A 27363-nucleotide genomic window follows, 5' to 3' on the forward strand; every position below is an offset into this window, starting at 1 on the left:
GTAAAAACTTCCTAATTTTTTTTTGATTGCCAAACTTTTGCATCCGACACGGCACTTTGACTGGATCATTAGATTTTCTTAATTGCTTTCCAATTTTGTCTGTGATCCATTTTGGGCAGTAAATGGATTTTGTAGGCGATCCGTAGGCTTGCCGTCAGAGAATGAGAGTAGGTACCAGGTGGGAACAACTTGGAAATCGAGTAAAGCAATAAGCATCTGCAGGTACATGAAATTTGAGGATTGTTTTACAAATCCGTTGTCCGTGTAGGCCGATATAAAAAAGCCACAAAATATCCCAGTAAGACTCTTAATTGTAATAGTTAGGTAATCACATCCGTTGTATTGTTATTAAGATCAGAAAGGGTCAGGGTGTGAAATTAATTCATGAATATATTAATCTGTATGAGCTTATTAATGTAATGAGATGTTAATTTATGACGGGTAAAGATTTATTTTGAGCCTAAGTGCGCTAAGCAGATCTCTTCAAAAGTAAAGAATATGAATCTTATACTTCTTCACAAATAATAAGTTGGATTTCTCAACCCGGGACAAATAGGCCTTTCTGGTACTTAAACTTTAAGGCTCCGTTGTGAGGCTGTTTGCTTGGAAAACTCTCGTTTAAATCCTCCGACGTGGGCACAAGAGGAAATTTATTCTTTCAGTGTGGACGCAGGAGACAGATAACTAACATAATTGGCTTTTTGGGTTTTAGAAGAGAAGCACAACTTCAGCTGAGCAAGAAACAAATTTGACCGTCTCATAGCTCATGGGACAGCTATAAAAGAGCTCGATTTTTGAAGAAAGCTTTTGTTCTGGATTCATACCAAGCATCAGTCTTAATGGGGGTACACATGTGTCCTTTGCCCTATTAGTTTTACATCCTTATTGATTGATTGACTTTTTACTTGATTTGTTTTTCCAGGTTAGGCTTAAGTTCAAGAACAATTTTTTTCTATATATATTTATATTTATATTTTTTGGAAATATATGAAATAGCAGGTATTTAACGCATGTCCAATTTCTTGAAATGGTTTAGATTTGATGTAGTTGTCATCAATTCAGTCAATCAAATATTCAAAAACCAAATATAATCTTACAATTATTTCTCTTTTTATCTTATGAAAAATTCGATACACATACTATTTTAATAGCACTATAAATATTCTGATCTGGTTAAAAATGCAATGGACAATATGTGTACGGGGAGAGCGGGGCACAAAGTAACTTTGGCACTATTATTCAATTTTTAGAATAAAAAAGTTAGATGAATAATTTTTTTTATCAACCCACACATCTCTGCTACAAATGAGCACTTAAAGTTTGTTTGTGGAACCTACCGTTATCGTACAATTACACCGAAAGTTACACGAGTGCAAACGTTACAACTTACCTAATAGGTGAGGTTCATTGTAACAAACAGAGGGTTTGTTGTAACACCTGCTGGAAAATTTAGTTTAAACACAAATAATTCAATCAAATTCTGTCTGTATACTAAAGGTGGATATTGTTTATGTCCATAATAGATAGATATCCACACTTTCATCCATCCATGATCCTTCATATGGGTGATTCTCACGAAAACTTGGTTTTAAAAATGTCAAGCATGAAAATGTAAAAATTGCTTAAATTTACTTTTTTCCCACCAGACATTGAAAAACAAAGTCTGGAGTAAATGGGAACATTAATTTAAAAACGTTTACTTATCATTTTACACTTTTTGTAACATCATTTAAAATATTAGTCCTGAAAAATCTCATTACCGCAACAGTCAGAAAACATCAACACTGACATATTTTCAAAATGACATGACAAACCTGGAAGAACATAATTTGGAGATTCTGCACATGCATTTAAAATCAAAGTATTATGCTTCTATTAATTAAATTAACATTTAATAAGCATCTGTTGCGGTAATGATAATCAAAATTAGTGATCGACCGATATATCGGCCGGCCGATACATCGGGCCGATTTTAGCAGGTTTTAGGTGTATCGGCATCGGCCGATTCGCGGCTTGCGTTCACCGATAGCTTTTCCCCGGCATTAATTACAGACAGGCGCCCACAGGCAGCTATGTGTTCCTGGAGGCTGCCTGCAGCCCGTGCATTGCCCCTCCCCCCACTAGCAGAGTGGAGCGCTCCGAGCCTGCTCTGGTAAGTTTTAAACTTCAAAGCATCTTTTAACTGTTTGACTGAAATATTGCCATATACTTTGAAAGTGTAAGCACGTTGCTCTATATGTGCTTGCAATCTTAGCTAAGAAAGTTTGGTGGTCATAATGGAAAACGCGAATGCCTATAAAACTGCTTGCCATTGTATTTAGGGAGCTTCAAATAGCCTTTAGGCTAACCGTATGCATACGGCAGCTGTTACGAACATCATAGGATTAAATAATGCTGACGTTGTTCCGTGATTTCGTGGTATTTATAGGAGTTTTATTCAGCGACCACCAGTCTGACGTTTGGACACGACGCGTGCTCATAATGCCGCAAGCGAACGCAGGTCATCAGCCGAACAGCTGATCATAGCTGGACATGCTGGGTTATTAAGTGTGCTTGCAAAAGCACACTTATTGTTCTTCTTAAGTTTTATTATTATTTTTATTATTTTTCCCGGGTAGATTTTTTTGGCAAGCTCTAGCGACCAGACCGTTTGACGCAGAGACACCGTTCAAACTTTAAAATGTTCGGGCAGTACCGGTGTAAGTTGCTTGAGAAGATGAAGTCACAGATCCATGTCGTTCGGCCACCATATTGGATGGAACACAAAACCTTTAAAAAGTTTCACAGGTCACAAATTTTGTCCAAACTTCAAGAAATTCCACGTACGCGATCCTTGGACCAAGCCTCACAAAAGTTACTAGAAGGATTTTTGATTTTCGGAAGCATTTGCCCAAAACAGGTCAAAATATACCTATGGCGTAGTCCCCAAACAGGAAGTAGTTCATATCTCAGATTGTCTGTAACATATCTTTATAATTTTTTTAATATGAACTCGGAACTCCAATGTGAACATGGCCAAGATAAAAAAAACATTGCAGTAACATGTCTATATTATGTTATTTTCACTTTAAAATGTCCAATAAAATCCTATGTAAAAATAAAAATGTCATATAGCTTTTACCACTAGAGGGCAGCCCAAGCGTGTTTAATTGCCTTGCCTTCACACGTGACTAGACCGAAACTTAGTCCGTGCCTATTGAAAACTATATATACTGAGGATTATTTGATACTAAATCCAATGGAATATTAATATTTCTCATATACATTTGTGTACAAAACTGCAAATGGATGTTATATTCTGAAGGCGTGAATCAACGCGAGCTCTCTGGAGAACGTGCAGTACAGGTAGGAATGTTTCGGGGATTCAGATGTAAAACCCTTTCTTTTATTTCAGTAATATATAACATGACAAGTTTAATTCCGTTTTTCATCAATGTAATACATTGTAAACGTATTAGTTTGTAAAGACGTCAATTTCGCGTCCTCGCGTAGCAGTGATCGTTTGGCATCGGCTCTATAACAGCTGCATGGTTTAAATGATTGTGAATTGACGCGAAAAAGTGTCACTTTACCTTAAATCATGCATGTTATGCCAAGTGTATTTAACGTAAACAGTCATGACTTTGAGAAATGTATGAGACATTAAAACACAGCTTGCCACAGCTAGAAGACTGCGTATATTTACATAATCTTCAGATAAGAAAGTTATATATCATCGTATGCTTAACTAACGGGAACACGATCGATTGCATTATGCTGTCAATCATTATGCTGTCAATCACTCAGCGAAGCATTGATTTCACATGGAAAGCAAGAGGACAGGGTCGCAATCTTGATGCGCGTGCATTCGCGCTTTGGTCTGCCCGCGTCAAGATGCAGAGACCACGGACTCTATGGCTGTTTTAACTTTATTTATTGTATTTCCAGCTTACAACAACTCCTCTTCCGACAGTTGTTGTCTGATATGTCGGCTCAACGATCACAATGACATTAGATGTCTTAATAAAGGAAACGATTTTTGTGAACTAGATAAAAGATCCTGGCGTTTCTCCGAAGTTCAAAGCAGACAAAGGCTCAAATATTATGCGAGTCATCGTTCTCACACAAGAATGCAATTTAAACGTGTAAGTTAATCGCCCATCGCTCACAGCCCAGCACCTGCACCACTGCATGCGTATCGCGCTGACAAACATACACGTGCTTTTACTGCCCTGATGAAATCTAAAAGTATAATTGCTCTTATTAGAAGCTAGCTTAATGTTTGCCAGTTATTAAAATGGCGGTTGTAGTTTAAATAGAGGTCGTGAAATAATTAGCATTGCCAAAAAGTGCATAAAACAATGTTATGTTCCATATTATAAACTTTTGGTTATGTGTACTTAAGTGAGTAAATAAGTTAAATTCTCAATGAGTGTGATATGGCTCTTATTTACCCCTTTAAATGAAGAATAAAGCTTACTCGGGTATCTTACAATGCACTTATGTTGTTATGCAGTTTTAAAATACAAAATACGAACGTCTGGATGTAGATAAAGCCTACTTGGTCATATTACAATGCACAAGTTTTGTTGTATGCAGTTTGAAAATACATGTTTGTAGAAAAAGTATATTGTACAATGCACTGATTTTGTTGTTATGCAGTTTCAAAATACAACATGAGAATGTTTAAATGTATATGTAGTCATCATCACTGATGTATCTCTGGCCCCCATGACAAACTAATTGAATAGCCCTGTCGTAGACGCTCAACACACAATCATATTCATAAATAGTAAAGAAATGAAATGATATTAGGCTATCAGTGCTGCTGTCGCTCTTTCCTATCGCTTATTTTAAAAATGAGCTTATGATCAATAAAATGCAGCTTACATCTGCTGCTTTTGGTGACGTGAACTCTGGCCTACATTAAGTCTCATGTTTTTAAGATTATCTTAAGTACTAAAGAAGAATTTTTGGTATATTATGTACAAAACTAGTGTGTGAAAATAGGACACTTTAAAGGGATTGTTCACCCAAAAATAAAATTATTTAAATTACAATTCTAAAAAAAATTAATAAGAAAACACTGAACATGTGCAGCATAGCTGTTATAGTTGGTTCTAGGCTAGCTAGAGCGGGTTATCTAGGCTTGTGATCCCTGTATTTACATAAAATGGTCTGTGCTAAACCCCGGATGTCCTTCAATGCTGGAAACACCCCTGGTTACAAGCCTGTATACATTTCTGTGTGCGTGTGTGCGTGTGTGCGTGCGTGCGTGCGTGCGTGTGTGTGTGTGTGTGTCAGGAATGCTTTCACGTAGAGGTCGACCGATATGGCTTTTTCTCTGGCCAATGCCGATATTTAGAAATCAGGGCAGCTGATGGCCGATATGTTAGGCCGATTTTCTATATGTACATAATTATCAAAATGTTCTCATCATTAGCAGATATTTTAAATGTAAAAATGTCACTATTTAAGTCAAAGTCTTTTAAAAAAATTATGACTGGTCTTTCTGAAGAGTTTTACAACCTCCTCTGCACCATGCATTTATCAGACACAGATATTACCTGACACTCTTCTGTCATCATCTTTGATCAGTTTTTTACCATGGCTTTTATTGCTTTGTAGGATAAAATCCTTATTTGGTAGACCTGATAAAATATTTATTCATCATAAAGTTAACATAGTAATAAATGTCTATGTTTTTTAGTTGAGACTGTTATTTAGGGCAAATCTTTCTAAACAGATTTACATTCTCCTTTCTGAGGCGCTATAAGTGACTGATTGTGCTGACAGTGACGTCTTGTGAGTTTAGTGTTGGGACAGATCTGTTGTTTCAACCGTTCATTCAAACGAATCCGTTCAAAGGAGTCAGTTCGCGAATCGGACGCATTGTGTTGTAATCCAGGCTGAGCAGCGCAAAACTGTAAACAAAGTGTTACTGTAACAACACGAAAAACATTTCCTCGGTGGATATGATTTGGTCTTCCGACCTTTCGCCATCGAGTCAGTTTTGTTTTGAGTAATAAAAGCAGGGAGACAGTTTAAAGACAGAACTGTCTCCCTGCTCTCCAGTAACGCATAACTTATGTTGTTATGCAGTTTTAAAATTCAAAATACGAACATGTCTGGATGTAGCATTTTTTTGTGGAGGGAGGTGCCCTTTTTTTTAGGTTAGAGCAACTGCCCCTTAAAATTCCTGTGCACGTCCCTGATGCTTAGTTACTGTTGAACGGGAACACGATTGATTGCATTATGCTGTCAATCAATGAGTGAAATATTTTTTTTTATGGTAAATTTTAGAGAAACAGTTGTTACAAGTCTGTATACATTTCTGTGTGTGTGTGTGTGTGTGTGTGTGTGTGTGTGTGTGTGTGTGTGTGTGTGTGTGTGTGTGTGTGTGTGTGTGTGTGTGTGTGTGTGTGTGTTTTTAAAATGTTCGGGCAGTTCCGGTGTAAGTTGCTTGAGAAGATGAAGTCACAGATCCATGTCGTTGTCCGCCATATTGGAAACCTTAAAGTTTCACAGGTCACAAATTTTGTCCAAACTTCACGAAATTCCACGTACACGATCCTTGGACCAAGCCTCACAAAAGTTACTAGAAGGATTTTTGATTTTCGGAAGCGTTTGCCCGTCACAGGCCAAACTAAATGTGCGTGGACGCCGCCACAACAGGAAGTATTTTATATCTCAGGAATGATTTCACGTATTGAAACCAAACTTTGTACATGAATTTCGGTCTCCAATGTGAGGATGCACAACATCAAAAGAACAATTTTTTTCCTAAAATTTTACGCTGCCAAACAGGAAGTAGTTTATATCTCAGGAACGCTTTTACGTATTGAAACCAAACTTTGTACATGAACTTGGGACTCCAATGTGAGGATGCACAAACTAAATTGGCGGCACCAGAGCAAGCACACTTTTGCAGTTTGTCCCGAAATGCATTTTCTAGTTAATTTTCATCTCCATAAATCTATGTAGTAGTAAAAGGCTAAAAATTAATATCCATTGCTGATAGTTTCTCGTCATTGTGGAGAGCGCAGTTCATGGTTGCATACGTTTATGGTTGTTAACACGGAGTTTCGCGGAATTTTCGTCAGCGAAAAAAAATAAGAAATATGACCCAAGCACTTAGTTCCAAACAGTTCCCACATGACTTTTATGTGACCAGAGAAGTGTTTTTTTGTAAGTTTTGTCAACATTTCTGTTCACTGGGAGCGCAAAGATACATGCACTCTCTCATCCGTGTCTCACTGCACCTCTCCCACGTGCACGCGCTTTACTATCTGACCGAAGTCCGTACACAAATCCTCATGTATTTGTTCAGTTTTATGCGTTTTAAGCGAGCTGAGGCAAACTAACTATCCCTCGCATTTATTATAGGGCAAGAGGGTGTGTGAGGTACAGAAGTGGGGCAATTGGCATGTTATTCAGAATTCTTTTTAAGTTGTTTTTTGATCAGTATTGCTGTTTACATTTTCCTTGTCTTCTTATTAAAGACATTTGCTCTACAAGAGATTAAGTTAAGTGCACTAAAACTTAGACCTAAGAATTAAATAGGTTGTAAATAGTTGGTTACTTTCATGGATAAAGTAAAGTGTTCCCCTTGTTATGCTGCTTGGTTGTTGCTACTGTGTGCAATGGTGTAATTATTATTTTATTTATGTATTTTAAGCAGCACTGAATTTTCTTACTTGTTCTACCTCACCTTACTATTTGTTAAATGTAGTTCAATAAATGTTCCTTTTTTAAATTAAGAGCTGTAACATTTGGTTTTATCATTGTGTCATTTTTATGATATAAACTGAATGAGAAAAAGCAGTATCGGCTCCAAATATCGGCTAAAGAAAATCGGCAGCCTGTATCGGTCATCGGCTAAAGCTGATGGAAAAAAATCGGTATCGGCATCGGCACAAAAAAATCCATATCGGTCGATCCCTAATCAAAATGTCGTGTAAGCATTCTGACAAGACAATATTTCAAATTAACTGTAAAAAAATGATCTTACCTGGTAGCCATCTTGAAGTAACTGGTCCATGTGCTTGGTCACTCAAAATCAAACTTTATTAAAATTCTGTATGTGTGCTTAAACTGTTCTCAAAAAGTGTTGCGGAGGATGAGAACATCAAGCATGGACACATCATTTTCCAAATTTTTCTTCATTATTATTATACATGAATATTCAGTAAATATTTTTTTCTGTCATCTAAAGTAGTCTAGCAAAACATCCATTTATTTTTTTTCTTAATATTTTTGTGTTAATTTGATTAAATTACAACATAACGCATGTTCAAACACAGCCGGACACATTGCGGTAATGAGAATTTCAGCAGAAAATGAGATAAAATTTCCAATTATAAATTCTTATGTTGAAATCACACATTGTGCAAGGAAGAACACAGTATTGTGTTAATTCTGATGCTTTTAAATGTTACTATATTACACATTTTAAAGCTAAAATCATTAGTGCCGTGGTGTTTCAATGATTTCGTGAGAATCACCCATATACCCATCCTTGTATTATGCATCAATGCATATAAATCGATTTTTTTTAAGGCGCTGCACAATTAAGACAAAAAAAATCATAATTGTCAGATATTTCTACTGATATTGTATATTAACAGTTATTATTTTGGTGATTAGTATTTACATTAGTTTTCATTATCATTGTATACCTGAAGCTTAATTGTAGCACTGTGTTGCTGACATGTTTCAAAAGTTTTTTTGTTTACAAGACAGTGATTAAAATAATATAAGGTTGGATTTAGTTCCTTAAGGTACATTCACATTATAAGCGACTTTGTGACTGTGTGTAGCATGTCTCTTTCAAAAAAAGGCGTTTCTGTATCTGGTTGTCATAAACAAATAATTACCGTCCACTCATCACTCACAGTAACTGACAAGAAGCGGATGACGTGAACTCCACTGCTTCGTTCTCACTGGTAGTCGCTCCTGAAAGTTGCTCATAATTTGTATAAAGTTACATTAATGTTAAACATTTCTCAACTTGGCACCACTGGACACGCCCCATCCAGTCGCCAACAGTCACTGTCGCTCGTGTCGCCAGAAGTCGCCAAGCTTCCATTGAAATCAATGAGATTGCGTCGCTCTGCTACTTCTAGTCTGAATGCAGCTTTATGCTGCGTTCACACCGGCCACGGTAGAGGCGTCAAGCGTGAGTGATTTCAATGTTAAGTCAATATAAAGACGCGTTGACGCGCGTCTGGAGTTCTCGCGGTGAATGAGGCGTTTAGCGCGGTAGACGCAAATCCGCCTCATTCGCGCCTCTAGTTCGCCTGAATGATGCAAATTGAGCGTTGCCATTGGAAACGTGCAAGTTAAAAAAATCTGAACTTTGGCAGAAAAAATGTGGGGTGTTAACCAATCAGGAGCTTGCTTTAGGCTCTGTTTACACGTACATGGTTATTTTTAAAAACAGATATTTACCTTCGTTTGTGCCCCTCGTTTACACGCAAACGGAAAACTCGCCTCTGAAACCGATTGTTTCTAAAAACTCCGGCCAGAGTGGAGATCTTGAAAATCTTCGGTTGCACGGTTGCATGTAAAGTGAGACAAACGGATGTTTAAGCAGGCAACGTCACAAACTATGCGCCAGAGCTCTCAACTACGTCAAAAGTGCGACCTATGTTTACATGTGACTGCTACTCTGAACGCTTCCAAGATCACATTTATGTTCGTGCGAACTCATTTCGTGTGTTTGTATTTGCAAATATAGCTGCTTCAGTATGTCGAGGAGCAGAGACGAGTGCTCGGAGGTCAGCAATGTTACGCGTGTTTGACTTCATGCGGCGCTGCAAGAACCGACAGACGGATGATGTCAAAGTACCGCGAGAGCGATTCGAAATCAGACCTCTACGTGTGATTCCTCAACTCGCTCTCGCGGTACGTTGACGTCATCAATCACCTACTGCAACAAGTCCTCCCTCCAACATGAAGAACCAGTTCACGTCACCACCAGCGCAGCCGATGATTGGCTTACGTGGGCTTGAGCATCTCTTGACGGCATATATGCACGGGTACGTGTAAATAAACACTTTTCTGAAAACTGACATGTGTGCACGATATTATTTTTGAAACCGGAGAGGTTGAAATGTCCGTTTATGAAAATAGCCGCCCACGTGTAAACTTAGCCTTAGTAGTGACGTGATTACAGGAAGCGAGTGGAGTCGCAGAAGCTCCTCCCATGACGCGAATTTCCGCGTAAATGTTTCAATGACTATAATGTCACGCACTAATGAAGCGAGTACACGCAAAATGTTCAATATCCAACTACACGCGGTAGACGCAAATTTGACACCTCAAACGCGTCTGGTGTGAACCCACAGTTACACACCCAACTCAGAAATCGAAAAAAAAAACGTAAGATGAAGAAATTTACTTTAATGCCTCCAAAACAATATCAAACAATATAATTTGTTGCATATCTTAACAAAAACACATCAAAACTTTTTCACAAATTCACAGGAGATCATCTTCTGACAGTACAAGAAGCACAGATTTCATAAACTACGACCTGTACTAATATGTAGTACAAAGGACGCAAAAGCTAGGGTAAAGTTGCTTTGCAACGATGCAAAATTACGTAAGTCCTATAGACATAGATTTGAATAGAAAAAGCAGAACTTTTTTCTAAAAGTTAAACAAAACTTGGAAAATGACACTTCTTAAAAAAAGTCATTTATTTTTTCCTCAGAGTTGCATGGTTTATAAGTGACTGATGTAGTACTGTGCACTGTGTAGTACCAGCTTCAAAGAAGGAAAAATTTCAACATGTTGTAAGTTAAAAAGGCATTGCAACTTTTTTTGTATTTCAGGTCTGTCAACTTAATATAAATGTTAATGTGTCAGGAGGTGAAGTCCATAGAGGATGAAGGAAGATCTCTGAAGGTCGAGTGAGTACATACAATATGATTGTCTTCTTGGTTTATCTCACCGGTCCTCTATACAAACATTACACTTCCCAAGACTTCGTATAGCACTCCAGGTCAGAAACCAAATAAACCAGCAGTACAGTACTTCATAAGAGATTGGGTTTCAGCAGTAATGGAATCTGTCTTCTGTTTGGTTTCTTGTTCGGTGTAATTCGTTGGCTCCCGTTCCTCTTGAGGTGAAATTGTGCTGCTGTTTGCCAAATGACTGTAGCCTGGTGGCCTTTAACAAACACAAGGTGATGCTTTAGGTCAGGAAGGTTTTAAAGGCACAGCAGTAGAGGTTTACAGGTTACTCGAGTATGCATTTCATCTTGTGTTGTCTACGATGAAGGCAAACATGTTTGCTTCAAACGGATTCCGGCTGTTTTCTTATACATAAGTGTTGATTAAGATGGCATTAGACTTCCCACTTTCACATGCCAACTGTGTGGTGTATTTTTCAGACAACAATTCGGAAAAACACCAATTAGACTACCATGCCTTTTATTTTGATTGACAGCTTGTTTTTGTGAGAAGTTAAGTGAGATCTGCAAGTCTTTAATGTCTTGGGGAACAAAATAACCACACATCTCACCACAAATTGTGAACTTTTGTGATCACACTTTTACACACGTTTTTAAGCCTTTTACAATGCAGTGTTAAGCTACGAGACAATGGTTGAAAGGTTATTGAGTGTCATGTGAACCATGTGCATCATGTTTCTTGTCAAAATAAATAAGTGCCTGGTGCATACACCTCAAATGAGTTTATGATAAAAGAGATGCTTACGTTCACGAAATACAAGACATTAATTTAACACTAAACTTTGATTACTCATGAGATTAAGCGAGTATCTGGGAAACGTGAGTGTCTCTTTTATCATTAACCCCTTCGAAGCATCTCCAGCAGGCTTGTATTTTGACATCACCCGTAGGTTCACATGACGCGCCGAACACATATTTTGACATGGCGAGCCACACACATGACGGGCTACATACATGTTGTGATCAGAGCCATGCAAAAACCTAGCTGGTCGATGTTTGTCTTTTCAATAGGGAAAGCTGATGATTTTTGCTGGCTAAAATGTTTTGCCGTGGATAACTAAAATATCGACTCCATGGATTGATTTCTTTTCTTGGGCAGCACGGAGCGAGAGATTTTCACCCGATAACTGTAATTTCAAACCGGGCAGTTTTATTTCGGAACGGGGCTGAAGAACGTTCCAATGGCCTCCCACTTCGCCTCATGTTATTCCCTCTTTTGTTACGCTACAGCGGGTGGGCATTGATCTGTGCCCAAAACAACAAGCTGCTTTAACCTCCTTTCATGAATTTCATTCAAAGTGTTGAGTTACACAGGTCACAGTGGCCTTTATATTAAAAAGCTGGTGATAGTGAAAGAGGTTTGAATGTACTGTTTGTTGGCTGTGCTTACCAGCTGTGACAAACAGGAAACAGATTTATGAAAACAGGAAGTCGCAGATGGTTTTGTCACGTCTGTTTTTGTTATTTCATTATCATTATTATTTTGATAACACTTTATAATAAGGTTGTATTTGTTAACATGAGTTAATGCACAATGAGCTAACAAAAACAGTTGTATTGACATTAGTCCCTTTCACACATACAGTCTTTACTGGTAATTTACTGGTAAATTGCAGTTAACAGATCATGTGTGAACAGAACCTTTCCGGTAAATCAGTGCTCCCAATTTACCAGTAAGACAGGTTGTAAGATTACCAGTAATTTACCGGTAAGCGCTATGTGTGAACAAAAATTATAGGATTACCGGCATTTAGAACGGACGAAGTCAGACCATGCTGACGGCTTCGGGCCAATCATAGCGCTTTAATACAGATGACGCGTTTACCCCCGCACTGTTTACGGACGTTTTCCACACACATGCTGCTTGAAAGTTAAGCACACCTGAAGTTTACGTCCACATTTCTTCACAAAAGTTGTTTAAAACAGCTTACCGCCGAATTGCCGACATCCTTAGCACGCCCTCTGTGAAGCCTAACGCGCAAACAGTAGTGTTGTTAAAAACGCATTTTCGGTTTGACTTCGTCTCATTCAATTACCACAGACGTGAAAACAGCAAAATACGGACCGTGGTATGAACACTGAGCCCGCCGCGTGCTACAGGTACTTCCGCTTTCTTAACTAATTTACCGGTATTTTGATACTGATGTGTGAATGATGTCTTACTGGTAAAATAACGGAACGCCACTGTGTGTGTGAACAGCACATTTTTGTATTTACTGGTAAATTCATTCTGGTAAATTCATGGTAATTTACCAGAATTACTGTGTGAAAGAGGCTATTAACAAAGTTGAAAAACTTTATTGTTAGTTTAAGGTCCCATATCATGAAAATCTGACTTTTCATGTTTAAGTGCTATAATTGGATCCCCGGTGCTTTTATCAACCTAGAAAATGTGATAAAGATCAACCCAGTAACTTAGTTTTGGGTAAACCATTCTCTGCAAGCATGTGAAAAAATAGGTCATGGAAATTTGGCTCCTCTTATGATGTCATAAGGGAGATCTTATTATAATAATATCGCACCTTAATCTGCACTATCCAACCACTGCACAGCCATTAAGTGCAGAGAGAAAGAGAGAGAAAATATAATTTACAGCACAATTGAGTTCATCGTTGTGATCAGTGTTTGCATTTTTATTAGCTAATTTGCATTTTAAAGGACACACCCAAAATGCCAAATTTTTGCGTTTGTTTCCAAAAGTGGAAATTTTAACATGTTATAATAAATTATCTGTAGGGTATTTTGATCTAAAACTTAACTTATAAAACGGTTAGTTCCATTCCTTGATTCTGATTGGTCAATAGGTGTGCTTTATTCACGATAAAACACTGCTATGACCACTTCACCCAACGGTTCTATTTAATATCACTGTGCCCTTAGCAACACCCTCCGCTTCGCGTCGTGCCTAACAACGCCCTTCAGCCGTTACTTATTCACGATACAGCACAGCCTCTCGTACCTTATTGCTTACATATGTACTCTGGGGACACCAAAGATTTATGACATCTTGTGTCTTCTGAAATGGTCCCTTTAATGTTAGCTAATGCATTTACTAATGTAAACAAATACAACCTTATTGTATTTATATTTGGTTCAATATTATTGCATACCAAAAACATTGTGTTGTTTAAAATACTACAGACTAAATTAAATTATTAAATATTACATAATTTAACGAAATGGGTCAAACGTATAATTTTTATGCCAAAAATCATCAGGATATTAAGATATTTAGTAAGTTTCCTACTGTAAATGTATCACAAATGTATTTATCAGTAGTAAAAACTTAATTTGAACAAATTTAAAGGCGATTTTCTCTATTTAGATTTTTTTGCACCCTCAGATTCCAGATTCACAAATCTGGAAACAAATACTTAAACGAAAGAAATACTTCAACAAAATCTGGAAACATACTAAAACAAAATGTGGAAAACAAATACTAAAACAAAATCTTGAAAGAAATAATAAAACGAAATCTTGAAAGAAATACTAAAGCAAATTCGAGAAAGAAATACTAAAACAAAATCCGGAAAACAAATACTACAACAAAATCTGGAAACAAATACTACAGCAAAATCTGGAAACGAAATACTACAACAAAATCTGGAAAACAAAGACTAAAACAAAATTTGGAAAACAAAGACTAAAACAAAATTTGGAAAACAAAGACTACAACAAAATCCGGAAACAAAGACTAAAACAAAATCCGGAAAACAAATACTACAAGACCTTGAAAGAAATACTGAAACAAAATCTGGAAAACAAATACTACAAGACCTTGAAATAAATACTAAAACTAAATCTGGAAACAAATACTACAAGACCTTGAAAGAAATACTAAAACTAAATCTGGAAACAAATACTACAAGATCTTGAAAGAAATACTACAACAAAATCTGGAAACAAAATACTACAGCAAAATCTGGAAACAAAGACTAAAACAAAATCTTGAAAGAAATACTGAAACAAAATCTGGAAACAAAATACTACAGCAAAATCTGGAAACAAAGACTAAAACAAAATCTTGAAAGAAATACTGAAACAAAATCTGGAAACAAATACTACAAGACCTTGAAAGAAATACTAAAACTAAATCTGGAAACAAATACTACAAGATCTTGAAAGAAATACTACAACAAAATCTGGAAACAAAATACTACAGCAAAATCTGGAAACAAAGACTAAAACAAAATCTTGAAAGAAATACTGAAACAAAATCTGGAAACAAATACTACAAGATCTTGAAAGAAATACTAAAACTAAATCTGGAAACAAATACTACAAGACCTTGAAAGAAATACTAAAACTAAATCTGGAAACAAATACTACAAGACCTTGAAAGAAATACTAAAACTAAATCTGGAAACAAATACTACAAGACCTTGAAAGAAATACTAAAACTAAATCTGGAAACAAATACTACAAGATCTTGAAAGAAATACTAAAACTAAATCTGGAAACAAATACTACAAGACCTTGAAAGAAATACTAAAACTAAATCTGGAAACAAATACTACAAGATCTTGAAAGAAATACTACAACAAAATCTGGAAACAAAATACTACAGCAAAATCTGGAAACAAAGACTAAAACAAAATCTTGAAAGAAATACTGAAACAAAATCTGGAAACAAATACTACAAGATCTTGAAAGAAATACTAAAACTAAATCTGGAAACAAATACTACAAGACCTTGAAAGAAATACTACAACTAAATCTGGAAACAAATACTACAAGATCTTGAAAGAAATACTAAAACTAAATCTGGAAACAAATACTACAAGATCTTGAAAGAAATACTACAGCAAATCTGGAAAAGAAATACTACAACAAAATATGGAAATGAAATACTACAGCAAAATCTGGAAACAAAGCCTAAAACAAAATCTTGGAAACAAAGACTAAAACAAAATCCGGAAAACAAATACTACAACAAAATCTGGAAAAGAAATACTACAACAAAATCTGGAAAACAAAGACTACAACAACATCTGGAAAAAATACTAAAACAAAATCTTGGAAACGAATGCTACAACAAAGTCTGGAAACAAATACTACAACAAAATCTGGAAATAAATACAAAAAAAAATCAACTTTGATTAAAATAAAAAGTCTTTAGAATTACATTTTATTTACATTTGTCCTGTATTTAAACTTATTTAGGACTATCCTGATGTTTTTAATAACAAACCCACATATGAGTACAGATACAGCTACTGTATATTTATACGTTTGTGTGTTTATGAAAGAGTAATGATATGGTAGAAAGCTGAGGCTTTGATGCGACGCTGTGTGTGTGTTTGTGTATTTCTTCATGTGTTTGTATAATATAATGAAATCTGAGTTCACCTCAGAGCGCGACTGGAAATCTCCTGAGACCGACAGTGAGGTCAAAGATCACATCCGAGTTTGGACAGACAGAAACCACACACACACACACACACACACACACACACACACACACACACACGAGTTTGATGTCTTATTTATTGAGCTGTCTTTATTTTTTATTACCCACTGACTATATAAAGCTCGAGCAGGTTTTGTGCTAAAGTAGATTTACATGCACTACAGTACATAAAATCTGTGGCCCTGCCTTTGAAATAATCCAATGATGAGATTAGCATCAAAGTTTGATTTTGCATCGATTTCAATCTTTGAGAGATATCAAGGTTATACTTTCTTTACATTATATAGGATGATATAATGTCAGTGATGCACTGTAAAGTAGCTGTAGTGCATCTCATTTCGTGTCTCTGGAGGTTGCATTTGTACCTCATTAGGGTTGTCTTCTTCAGGAAAGCAGCGGTTACATTTCAAAGTATGAAAGAAATTACAGTAATTACGCATCACGAGAAATTAATGTTAATTTTAGTGTCATAAAATGATCTCAATGACACATTTGCGGCTTCGAAATGATATGCAGCTTCTAAGTCACTTTAGACAACGCGGCTGCCAAATGCACAAATGTAAATGCAATGATATTACACCAGAAAGTGAAGTCATTGCACGGAAAGGGGTTAATTAGTAAATGATTTTCAACTTCAAACTTTAACATCAGTTGGCTTCAGTCCCAGTTGTATAGTGGATCTCGCATATCTCCGTGTCGTGCCCCTCGCCTTTAGGTTTGCAATTAAACCTGACAGGAAAGATCATGCTGTTCATCTGATGCCAGCACTTATCAAGAGCGAGAGACGGAGAGAGTTCATCCATCAGTCACAACCCCCTTACCAACCATCCGCTCCATCTCCATCTACGCCGACTGCTTTTATATCTCTGTTGTTTTCGAACCCCTGAAGTTCTACTTCCTGTATGAACGCCGTCATCACCAAACGTTCAATATCGGCATGATGGGGCACTACCGTCTCTGTCATGTCGTCCCCAACATCCAGCTGTCCCCAATCAATCCAGCCTTCCTCCTTCCCAGCATGCCACCTGTCCCCGCTGGGTGACTTCCTGGTGTCTGGCGTTCTCAAGCTTTTTGATTTAAATTTTATTGAAAATGAGGAACATGCAGAATTACTATTGAAAAAGAACAGACAACATCCAATTACACAAATGAAAGTGTATGGGGTGACCGAGGCTAGTTGTCACACTTTTTACGCCAATTAAATATTTCTCTTTTCTTTTTCTTTTTTACGTTAATGTTTACAAAATAAAGTCGTTTACATACAAAATAATTCATCAGAGGTACAAACACTCGACTGACTTTCCCATTGTAAAGATACTGGTATGTCTCTGTGCTTTTATATTAGCGCATTGAAGACCTGTCACCTTTCGATCAACAACACGAAATGATTGACTATATCTTTATATATCAAGCCACTTTTTAATTTCATCCTCACACTAGTTCATACATGGCAGGTGTAGTAACTGTTTAAATCATGTTTTATGCGTGCTCCCACTACACTGTTTTCTACCGGCTGGCTATTGAACCGGAAGTCTCGCACTGGAAAGGAAATGCGTCACATCGCTTACTTTCGCGTTTGAGAAAAAGGTGGATAGCTGTTTTGGTTTCAGGTGTGGTTCGCTTTTTAAGTGACTTAAAATTGTGCATATGGGATGATGCAGATCTGTGTAGAGCATCCTTGACATTTTTAATAAAAAGTAGTGTCAGTGTCTCTTTAACAGTGAGTCAACAACAAACTGCTTTTATCCAAAGTGACTTGTGGTGCATTTGATCAAACCCATAGCCTTTTGCATTGTTAACACACTGAGCTACGCACACAAACTTTATATCATCAAGCGCTGAAGGATTGCTGCCGACTGACAGAAGATGGGTGGTTAGCGATTCGACGGCATCAATTATTAACGTTTCCTTTTGTAAACAGACATTTTATGACATAGAAATGATTCTTTTTAGAAAGTCCATCATCGAAGCGTTTGCACTCGAAGTCTGAACTTTTCTGTAAGACAACGCTACCCCGCTTTATTCTCCCCCGGGGGTTTTAAACATTTATGTGGCGGAGATGGAAATATGGCAATAAAACTCTGAGTATTGGCTGAATGGAGAAACTAGACAGGAGTTATTTGTTATTGAGTGTGTACATGTAGATCATTGTGTAGACGGTGTGATGCCGCCCTCTAGTGGCCGAACGTGTGTCTGTATTTGGTGTTGGTAGTCGGCTGGTGGAGGGTAATAATAACTAGTCTGTAAAAAGACATAGGAAGACAGAGTCTTGTTTTCGTAACTATTTTCATGTAAAAGACTTCTGCTAAGCTGTCCCTGTGGCAGTACCCTTTCTTTCTTTCTTTGTTCTTCACACTATTCCAGCATCTAAGGCTATATTCATGGTGAGAACATGTTAATCCATACACAGGTTGGGGGACTTTTTTTCAGTATCTCCAATTCACCTAACTTGCATGTTTTTGCAAGTTAGTACCTGGAGTAAACCCACACTGACACAGGGAGAACATGCAAACCCCACACAAAAAGGCCACCTGGCCTAGCCAGGGCTCGAATCGGGACCTTCTTGCTGTCAGGCAACTGTGCTACCTACTGTGCTGGGCCAGTACCCTTTCAAAAAGTACATACTAATTCCTCAGGGGTGCATATTGGTACCTGGGTACGTAAATGACGTGACGTAAATTTTCTAAATAAATTTGCAGATTAGTTGCATACATTCTCTTTTTTTGTGGAGCAAGTAAAAAATTTCTGGTTTTATTTCATTTTGAAAGAATATTTGGGGGATAATTGCAAAAATGTCAATGTGGTGCAACTGGTCTGTGTCAATTGGTGTAACTAATATTTTTTTTTAATGAAAATATTAATATATTCATAAAAAATTTGGAATAAAATATAATCATTTAGTTTAGTGAAGTTTAATTTTTTTTCATTCGTTTTTACATCATTTGTCAAAGATTATTTAGAAAACAGATCTGTTTTCAGCATATGTCAGGACAAATATAAAAAAAAACGCATTAAAATTTACATTTACACTGAAAAAATGATTCATTCAATTTACTTAATATTTTTAAGTTAAGTGGTTGCAATCAATTTAATTAAGCTACATTTAAACAAAAAAATTAGGAATACAACACAAAACAAAAAATCTTTTGTTTAAATGTAGCTTAATTAAATTTAGTAAATTGAATGAATCATTTTTTTCAGTGTACAAATAACTAATAAAATTATATATTTTTTTTATTACACTTACATGCCATCAAGCTGGATAAAATATTTAATATTTCTCAGTCTTTGGTGCAATTGGCGGTTACACCATTTGACATTTTCAGGTCCATTCAGTCTAAACTTTCATAAAAATGGTGCAAATGTAATTTTTTTATTGCATAACATTAACATAAATACACTATGCATTGAAATAAACCTGATGTGTGCTTTTAAAACAAGTTTTAAAAAAATATTTTTGAATTTCTCATCTTGCCAAACCGTTTTTTTTTCCACTGACCCACTTCAAAGGTAAATATTAGTACCAAATTGTACATATTAAGACCATTTTGAAAGGGTACTGCCCCAGTGACAGCCAGGGACCATTTTTTTGACAATTTTTCTGATGGTGTAAGTGGGTGCTGTACCATTAGTGCTGGAAAAATTTAATGTACAATATGTGGGTAGCTCATGTTAAATATATTTGGAATACTTTGAGAACAATAAGACTGTAAAAAGTGAAAAGTTGGATCAACTTAAAAAATTACTTGAATTGGAAATTAAGTTTTTTTTCAACTTATGTTCAAGTGAAAAAGTTATTATAACTTTTCACTTTTTAGAGTGAAGCCAAATAAACAAATCCCCCCAAAAAAAAAATGAACATTTGATATTTGACACATTACACATTGATTTTTTGATTTTTTTTTAACACATTACAATTCCTTTAAGGTAAACCAAGTAAAAAAAAGACACAATTATGTCTGGATGCATGCAAACAGTTTTCCGAAACATACAGAATCTTTCAAATGAAGGTGCATTATCCATTGGTTTAAAATCACTGTATTGGTATTGTCAGTCTATCTTTCATCACCATTTTCATATGAGGTGATAATTGAAAGCGTCTGCTGACAATCTGAGAGATGAATGTGTTTGCTGTCAGTTTTAAAGCTGTGCTAACATCTGTTTGATGATTTAGGAAAGGATATCAACATGCAGCACGCAGGGAAAGATAAATGCGTGATGTCAGAAAACGTGTGCAGACTGATGCAGGTGTAAATATAACAAATGCTCTCTGTATAAGCGTTGTTTGAATAAAAAATATTTTTAGGAAACAGCGTTGACTTACATTATCATAAGAGCCAGAGAAATGCATAGTTTATAGCTTTTAAATCAAACATTGTCTATATGTCATCCTGTCTGTGAAATCCAGGTTAAAGTCTCATAATTTGAAGCATTAATCAGATTTGAAGCATTAAAGTTTGATTTTAATCTTTGACATTGTACTCAGTCCGTCAGTAGTTCTTTATGTAGGGTGATTTATGTAAAAAAAATACTTGTACAGATATACAGTATATAAATACTAATATTTGTGCTAAACACTGGGATAGGAAATCCGGGCCTGTTTGAAACTAAAATAAAAGTAAATTAGGAAAGCAGTGTAACACATTTCCAAGACAACCACAAATCTGTTTTTAGAAATGGGTTTTAATTAAAATCAACCCCTGGGGTATAAAAGCGTGTGTAGTGTATACGCCCTCCTGTCACTTCTATAACCACAGCCGCTTGTAACCGCAGATAGTCCTCACTGCTGCCCCCTGCTGCCCGTCCCTTGTTTTACATTCACACAGCCACTGAAATGTTTATTGTTCAAAGGGTTTTCTGTGCAGATTTGTAAGATGGTTCATGTGCGTGTGATGCTTGGCTCTCTCTTTCTTTGCTGCCAGGAAACCGCAAAAAATTCCCTGCCTGCATCTGCTGGTGAACAGCAGAGCGGCGCAGGCAAACTTCCCCTGATCTCAATGGGAGACCACACACCCGGATCAACCCGGGAGCGCAGATGAAGCTTGATTGACGGGAAGTCAGATCGCTGCTTGGTAAGCATCAAAACTCTAGTACCTAAAAGGTTAAGGCTGAAAAACAATCACTATTTTGATGTTGAAGCTCAGATACAATTAAAAGTCACATGCAAACAGTTCTCATGCTCATCCACATGCGTTTTATTACTCTGTGCTCAACAATTGGCTTATTTGTGCCTGGTTTTATTGCTTTTAAAAACATGTGAGATACCTGAGAACTCAAGAAAAGAAATGTTTGCCAGTATTCATCTGGATCCCTGTCGTTAACCTCGTCCAGCTCCTCCAACAATCGGTCAAACCTTTGACCTTTGCGATTTTCATCAAATGCATATTTTCCGAAAGGTCTGTTTACCGTATTCACCAAAATGTGCCGTTCGGCATAAAAGCGGGCACGCCAGGGTTTATTTCTAGGGCTTGGCTCGGAAAGGTCATCCAGTGAGCATGGCTTTATAATTCAGAACAGACGCAACTGGAGACGGTTGAATGGTGAGCAACGCTGGGTTTATTAGTAGGGTGTGAACAGGAAAGAGAAATGGCATTAGCGAATGTATCCAAAAAAACTTAGGCTTACAGAATATGTTGATTTTGCATTGCTTTCAGCAGTTTTCCATCACACGGTGAAAGGGAGGCCAAGGTGCGAGTTCTCATCTCTGCAAAAACAAACCAGCGTCAGGGTTCTTGTTATAAAAGAGGCCAATGAGGATTTTCTTGCTGGTTTATGTCTGTTTTCTCAAAATATGTTCTTAAAATACTTAAAATATTAGTTTTAAAAAATTCCTGAATATTTTTTAAGTTGAATTAACTCAGGTTGAATTAACTCAAAAAAGTAAGTGATCGTGCTGCCTAATAATTTGAGTTAATTTAATATTAGTTAACTCAAAAAAGTTGTTGAATCAATTAATAAAATGAAAGTAAGTGATCGTGCTGCCTTAAAATTTTGAGTTAATTCAATTTCAAATATATTAGTTAACTCAAAAAATTTGTTGAATCAACAATTTTTTTAAGTTAAATTAACTTAAAATAATAGTTAACTGAAAAAAGTTGTTCAATCAACTAATATTTTTTAATTAAATTAACTAAAAAAAGTGATTGTGCTGCCTTAAAATTTTAAGTTAATTCAACTTAAAATAATAGTTAACTGAAAAAAGTTGTTCAATCAACTAATATTTTTTAATTAAATTAACTCAAAAAAGTAAGTGATTGTGCTGCCCTAAAATTATAAGTTATTTAAACTTAAAATATATTAGTTAACTCAAAAAAGTTGTTGAATCAATTAATAAAAAGAAAGTAAGTGATCGTGTTGCCTTAAAAAATGTGTTGATTCCAATTTTTTTAGTTACTTAATATATTTTAAGTTAAATTAACTAAAAAATAACATTTTAAGGGCAGCCCGGTCACTTAAGTTTATTCAACTTAAAATATATTAGGTAACTGAAAAAAAGAATTTGTTGAATCAACTAATATTTATAAGTTGAATTAACTCAAGTTGAATTAATTAAAGTTAGCGATCTTGCTGCCTTAAAATTAAGTTAATTAAACATAATAAAAATATTATTTGATTTAAGAACTTTAAGTTAATTAATATTTTAAGTTGAATTAATTGAAAAAAACTAAGTGATCATTCTGCCTTAAAATTTTAGGTTAATTCAACTTAAAATATATTAGTTAACTCAAAGTTGTTGAATCAACTAATATTCTTAAGTTAAATTAACTCAAACTTTTAACACTTACTTTGAGTTCTACCAACAAATCTTTTTTTTTAAGTTTTGCTGCTATTAACATTAGTGTACTTTTGTGTAGTAGCATAGGCCCATATCAAAAGAGCTCACATAAAATGTTACTATGATATGAAGCTGTATTAAAAAAAAAAAAAATTGAATTTGTCACACTGTCCGAAAGAAAAGCTTTCACCTTTAAAAGTGTCCTAAAATATACCATTTGAGTACCTCTGAGGTACCAATATGTACATTTAAGGTACTTATTTGCACCCTTTAGGGTTTTTTTATGCTACTGCCCCACTGTCAGCATGCATCTTTTTTATGAATTTTAACATTATTTTTTATAAATTAAAAGACTTATATATTCATTGTTGTAATCATATGCATCCATCAGCCTTTGGTTGAGCATACACATAATTACAAATTACAAAAATACAAAATAAAAGCATAAACTCAACATTGAACATATTTATGAATAATGCTGCATCCTTGTCTCCTTTATGGCTCCTTTACTTTATTTGATTTGATCTTCACTTTTCTCCAAAAAGCCCCATTTGCCATCAAATAAACATCAACTTGAAACAGATTTCATCTTTAAAGAAGCAACATATCTGTTGCATGTTCACAATTGTGAGAGACACTGACGCTGCTATTTTTAGTAAATTCCTATTGCTGATATGCATGTGTAAAGGTGTAGCAGGCATCACGGTTTTGGAAGGCAGATAAAGGAAGTCTATTGGATCACCTTCAAACAACCACACCTCTCACATTTCACTCCAAACGATTCTTTTACTCCCTCTACCCGCTTGTCTCTTTTCACCCTCTGCGATCTTGCATGGCATCTGGTTTGTGGTGTGGCGATTTTATTTTTTGGCCCCGTTTCGGTTTCTGACAGAAAATGGCAAGCCGAACTGATCTGGAGCCAGTTTTATTTGCCTCAAAACCAGTGCAAAACAAATGTTTGAGATGCTGGTATTCACGGTGGTATTTTTTAATGAAAATCTAATGTTTAGTGTTTAACAACAACAAAATATCTTCAAGCTTTGTCCGTTTTTTGCTATGAATCATCGCATTTTTGGGGTTGCAAGCCTTCGTCGCTGTGTTTTACTGAATCTTGTCTTGCTCTGCTCAGTTTCAGTCTCCGAAAACAGGCGAATAGGTAAAACAGGTTTCGGAAAGGCCAGAAAACCCCAGACATGTCATAAAACCAGCGGTATTTTCATTCGAAGCATTTTTCCCAAACTGTCCTTAATAGAGCACAAGAGCCGGTTTTATATGGAGACATTGATTTACTGGTTTGTAATTCCAACCCTGTTGCTTTAAATTGTTTTAGGCAAGCAGGATCTTGGATTGCGCAGCACCTCTCCGTTCCCAAACCTCTTATAAAAGCCTCTCCCCTCCAAACAAACTCTATGGCTTGGTATAAAGGGTGGGTATGAAGAAATGGAAAAGGAATATAAAAAACTGTAGATTTTTCTGGAATGATACAAAGCTGGCGCAATCATTTAAAAGAGGAAAGCGCTTTTAGGTTATTGGCATAATTTTGAAGCATATTTTAGAATTGCTTACATTTTCCTCCTTTTGTTTTGTTTTGCAAATTACACCCTCTTACAATTTAGGTTTTTTTACACTGCCATTTGTTCAACAAATGAAATGTTTAATAATATTAAAGCTGCAATCTGTTGAGAATTGGTTGAAAGTTGGTTGAAAATTGGTTGAAAATTGGTAATGATTTATACATTTTGGTGAAATCTGACTTTATCCTAAAGTAAGTACCAAAGTTAACCCGCAGTTTTATGTTTCAAGCAAGATGGCAATAGAGAGGCGAAAGTTGCATATTGCAGCGTAAAAGGTCCCCTAATATGCCAACTTTTCAAGATGTACTATAAGCATCAGGTTTCCCCAGAATGTGCCTTTTTGAAGTTTCTGGTGCAAATAACAAAAAAGTGCAAATAACCAAAAAAATGTGTTTCTCTTTTAATGCACATGAGCTGCTGCTTCCATCATCGTTTATCGAAAACATACTCCGAAAACACTTTACTTCAATGTTCATAATGAACGTGCAGTAATTAATTATGTAAACTAGATTTAAAATGGTGACGATGACCTCACAGTGGTTTTCAACAATTGTGGGCGGGGCCTGTGCAAAGTGATGTCAGTTTGCTCAGAAAACGCCAACAGCTTGTCCCATGAGATTATTGATGTTTTACTAAAAAAATTTGTTTTAAAAAAGAGGATTGGGCTGATTATTATCATTACAGGGTAGTTGTGTTCTAACAACATATAAAAGTGAATTTCTCATATTAGGTGACTAACATAACAAAGACTAAGAGCTTGAGACTTTTTACAATTTTGATCTGGCTGATCCCCCATCATCTTCCTCTGCAGGTGTTCAAGTTTTTTGTATCAACCTACAGTAACCTGTAATTATTGCAAGAGAAAATGTCAGAATGAGGTATGTTAAAGTAGGCAACATTCTATTTAACACATTGATGATGTCATACCTTCTTATGATGTGATTGGTTAATTTAATACAATATTATGCTTTGACTTTATTCACAAGTTCAAGCACGTGTGACTCTCCTCACGAATAGATGTTGAATAAAGGTAGACAGCGTCTTTCCAACGCAAACACATTTTAAACGTTTGCGGGTTTGCGGTAATGATGCAGTGGAAAAACGGACATTGATGATGTCATACCTTCTTATGATGTGATTGGTCAATTAACATACAATATTATGCTTTGACTTTATTCACAAGTTTGAGCATGTGTGACTTTACTCACGAGTTGATGTTGCATAGAGGTAGACAGCGTCTTTTTAGCACAAACACATTTTAAACGTTTGCGGTAATGACGCAGTGGAAAAACGGACATTGATGATGTCATACCTTCTGATGTGATTGGTCAATTAACATACAATATTATGCTTTGACTTTATTCACAAGTTCGAGCACATGTGACTTTACTCAACGAGTAGATGTTGCATAGAGGTAGACAGGGTCTTTCCAGCACAAAAACACGTTTTTAACGTTTGCGGTAATGACGCATTGGAAAAACGGACATTGATGATGTCATACCTTCTGATGTGATTGGTCAATTAACATACAATATTATGCTTTGACTTTATTCACAAGTTCGAGCACATGTGACTTTACTCACGAGTAGATGTTGCATAGAGGTAGACAGCGTCTTTTTAGCACAAACACATTTTAAACGTTTGCGGTATTGACGCAGTGGAAAAACGGACATTGATGATGTCATACCTTCTGATGTGATTGGTCAATTAACATACAATATTATGCTTTGACTTTATTCACAAGTTCGAGCACATGTGACTTTACTCAACGAGTAGATGTTGCATAGAGGTAGACAGGGTCTTTCCAGCACAAAAACACGTTTTTAACATTTGCGGTAATGACGCATTGGAAAAACGGACATTGATGATGTCATACCTTCTGATGTGATTGGTCAATTAACATACAATATTATGCTTTGACTTTATTTACAAGTTCGAGCACGTGTGACTTTACTCACGAGTTGATGTTGCATAGAGGTAGACATCGTCTTTTTAGCACAAACACATTTTAAACATTTGCGGTAATGACGCATTGGAAAAACGGACATTGATGATGTCATACCTTCTTATGATGTGATTGGTCAATTAACATACAATATTATGCTTTGACTTTATTCACAAGTTCGAGCACGTGTGACTTTACTCACGAGTAGGTGTTGCATAGAGGTAGACGGCGTCTTTTTAGAGCAAACACATTTTAAACGTTTGCAGTAATGATGCATTGGAAAAACGAACATTGATGATGTCATACCTTCTTATGATGTGATTGGTCAATTTACATACAATATTATGCTTTGACTTTATTCACAAGTTCGAGCATGTGTGACTTTACTCACAAGTAGATGTTGCATAGAGGTAGACAGCGTCTTTTTAGCGCAAACACATTTTAAACGTTTGGGGTAATGACGCATTGGAAAAACGGACATTGATGATGTCATACCTTCTTATGATGTGATTGGTCAATTAACATACAATATTATGCTTTGACTTTATTCACAAGTTCGAGCACGTGTGACTTTACTCACGAGTAGGTGTTGCATAGAGGTAGACGGCGTCTTTTTAGAGCAAACACATTTTAAACGTTTGCAGTAATGATGCATTGGAAAAACGAACATTGATGATGGCATACCTTCTTATGATGTGATTG

At 36.0% G+C, this 27363-nt stretch overlaps 1 long non-coding RNA gene across 1 annotated transcript in view; it reads left to right on the plus strand.

The window, feature by feature from the left end:
- LOC141359443 (uncharacterized) overlaps window positions 1-24725 on the plus strand; it is a 38338-nt gene extending 13613 nt beyond the window's left edge. The window contains exons 2-4 of the long non-coding RNA XR_012365884.1: window positions 10818-10895; window positions 21290-21439; window positions 24473-24725. This is a non-coding gene — a long non-coding RNA (uncharacterized lncRNA). The remainder of the gene's footprint in view (window positions 1-10817; window positions 10896-21289; window positions 21440-24472) is intronic.
- The last annotated feature ends 2638 nt before the right edge of the window (window positions 24726-27363 follow it).

Source organism: Misgurnus anguillicaudatus, chromosome 23 (assembly GCF_027580225.2).
Source record: "Misgurnus anguillicaudatus chromosome 23, ASM2758022v2, whole genome shotgun sequence".
NCBI lineage: Eukaryota > Metazoa > Chordata > Actinopteri > Cypriniformes > Cobitidae > Misgurnus > Misgurnus anguillicaudatus.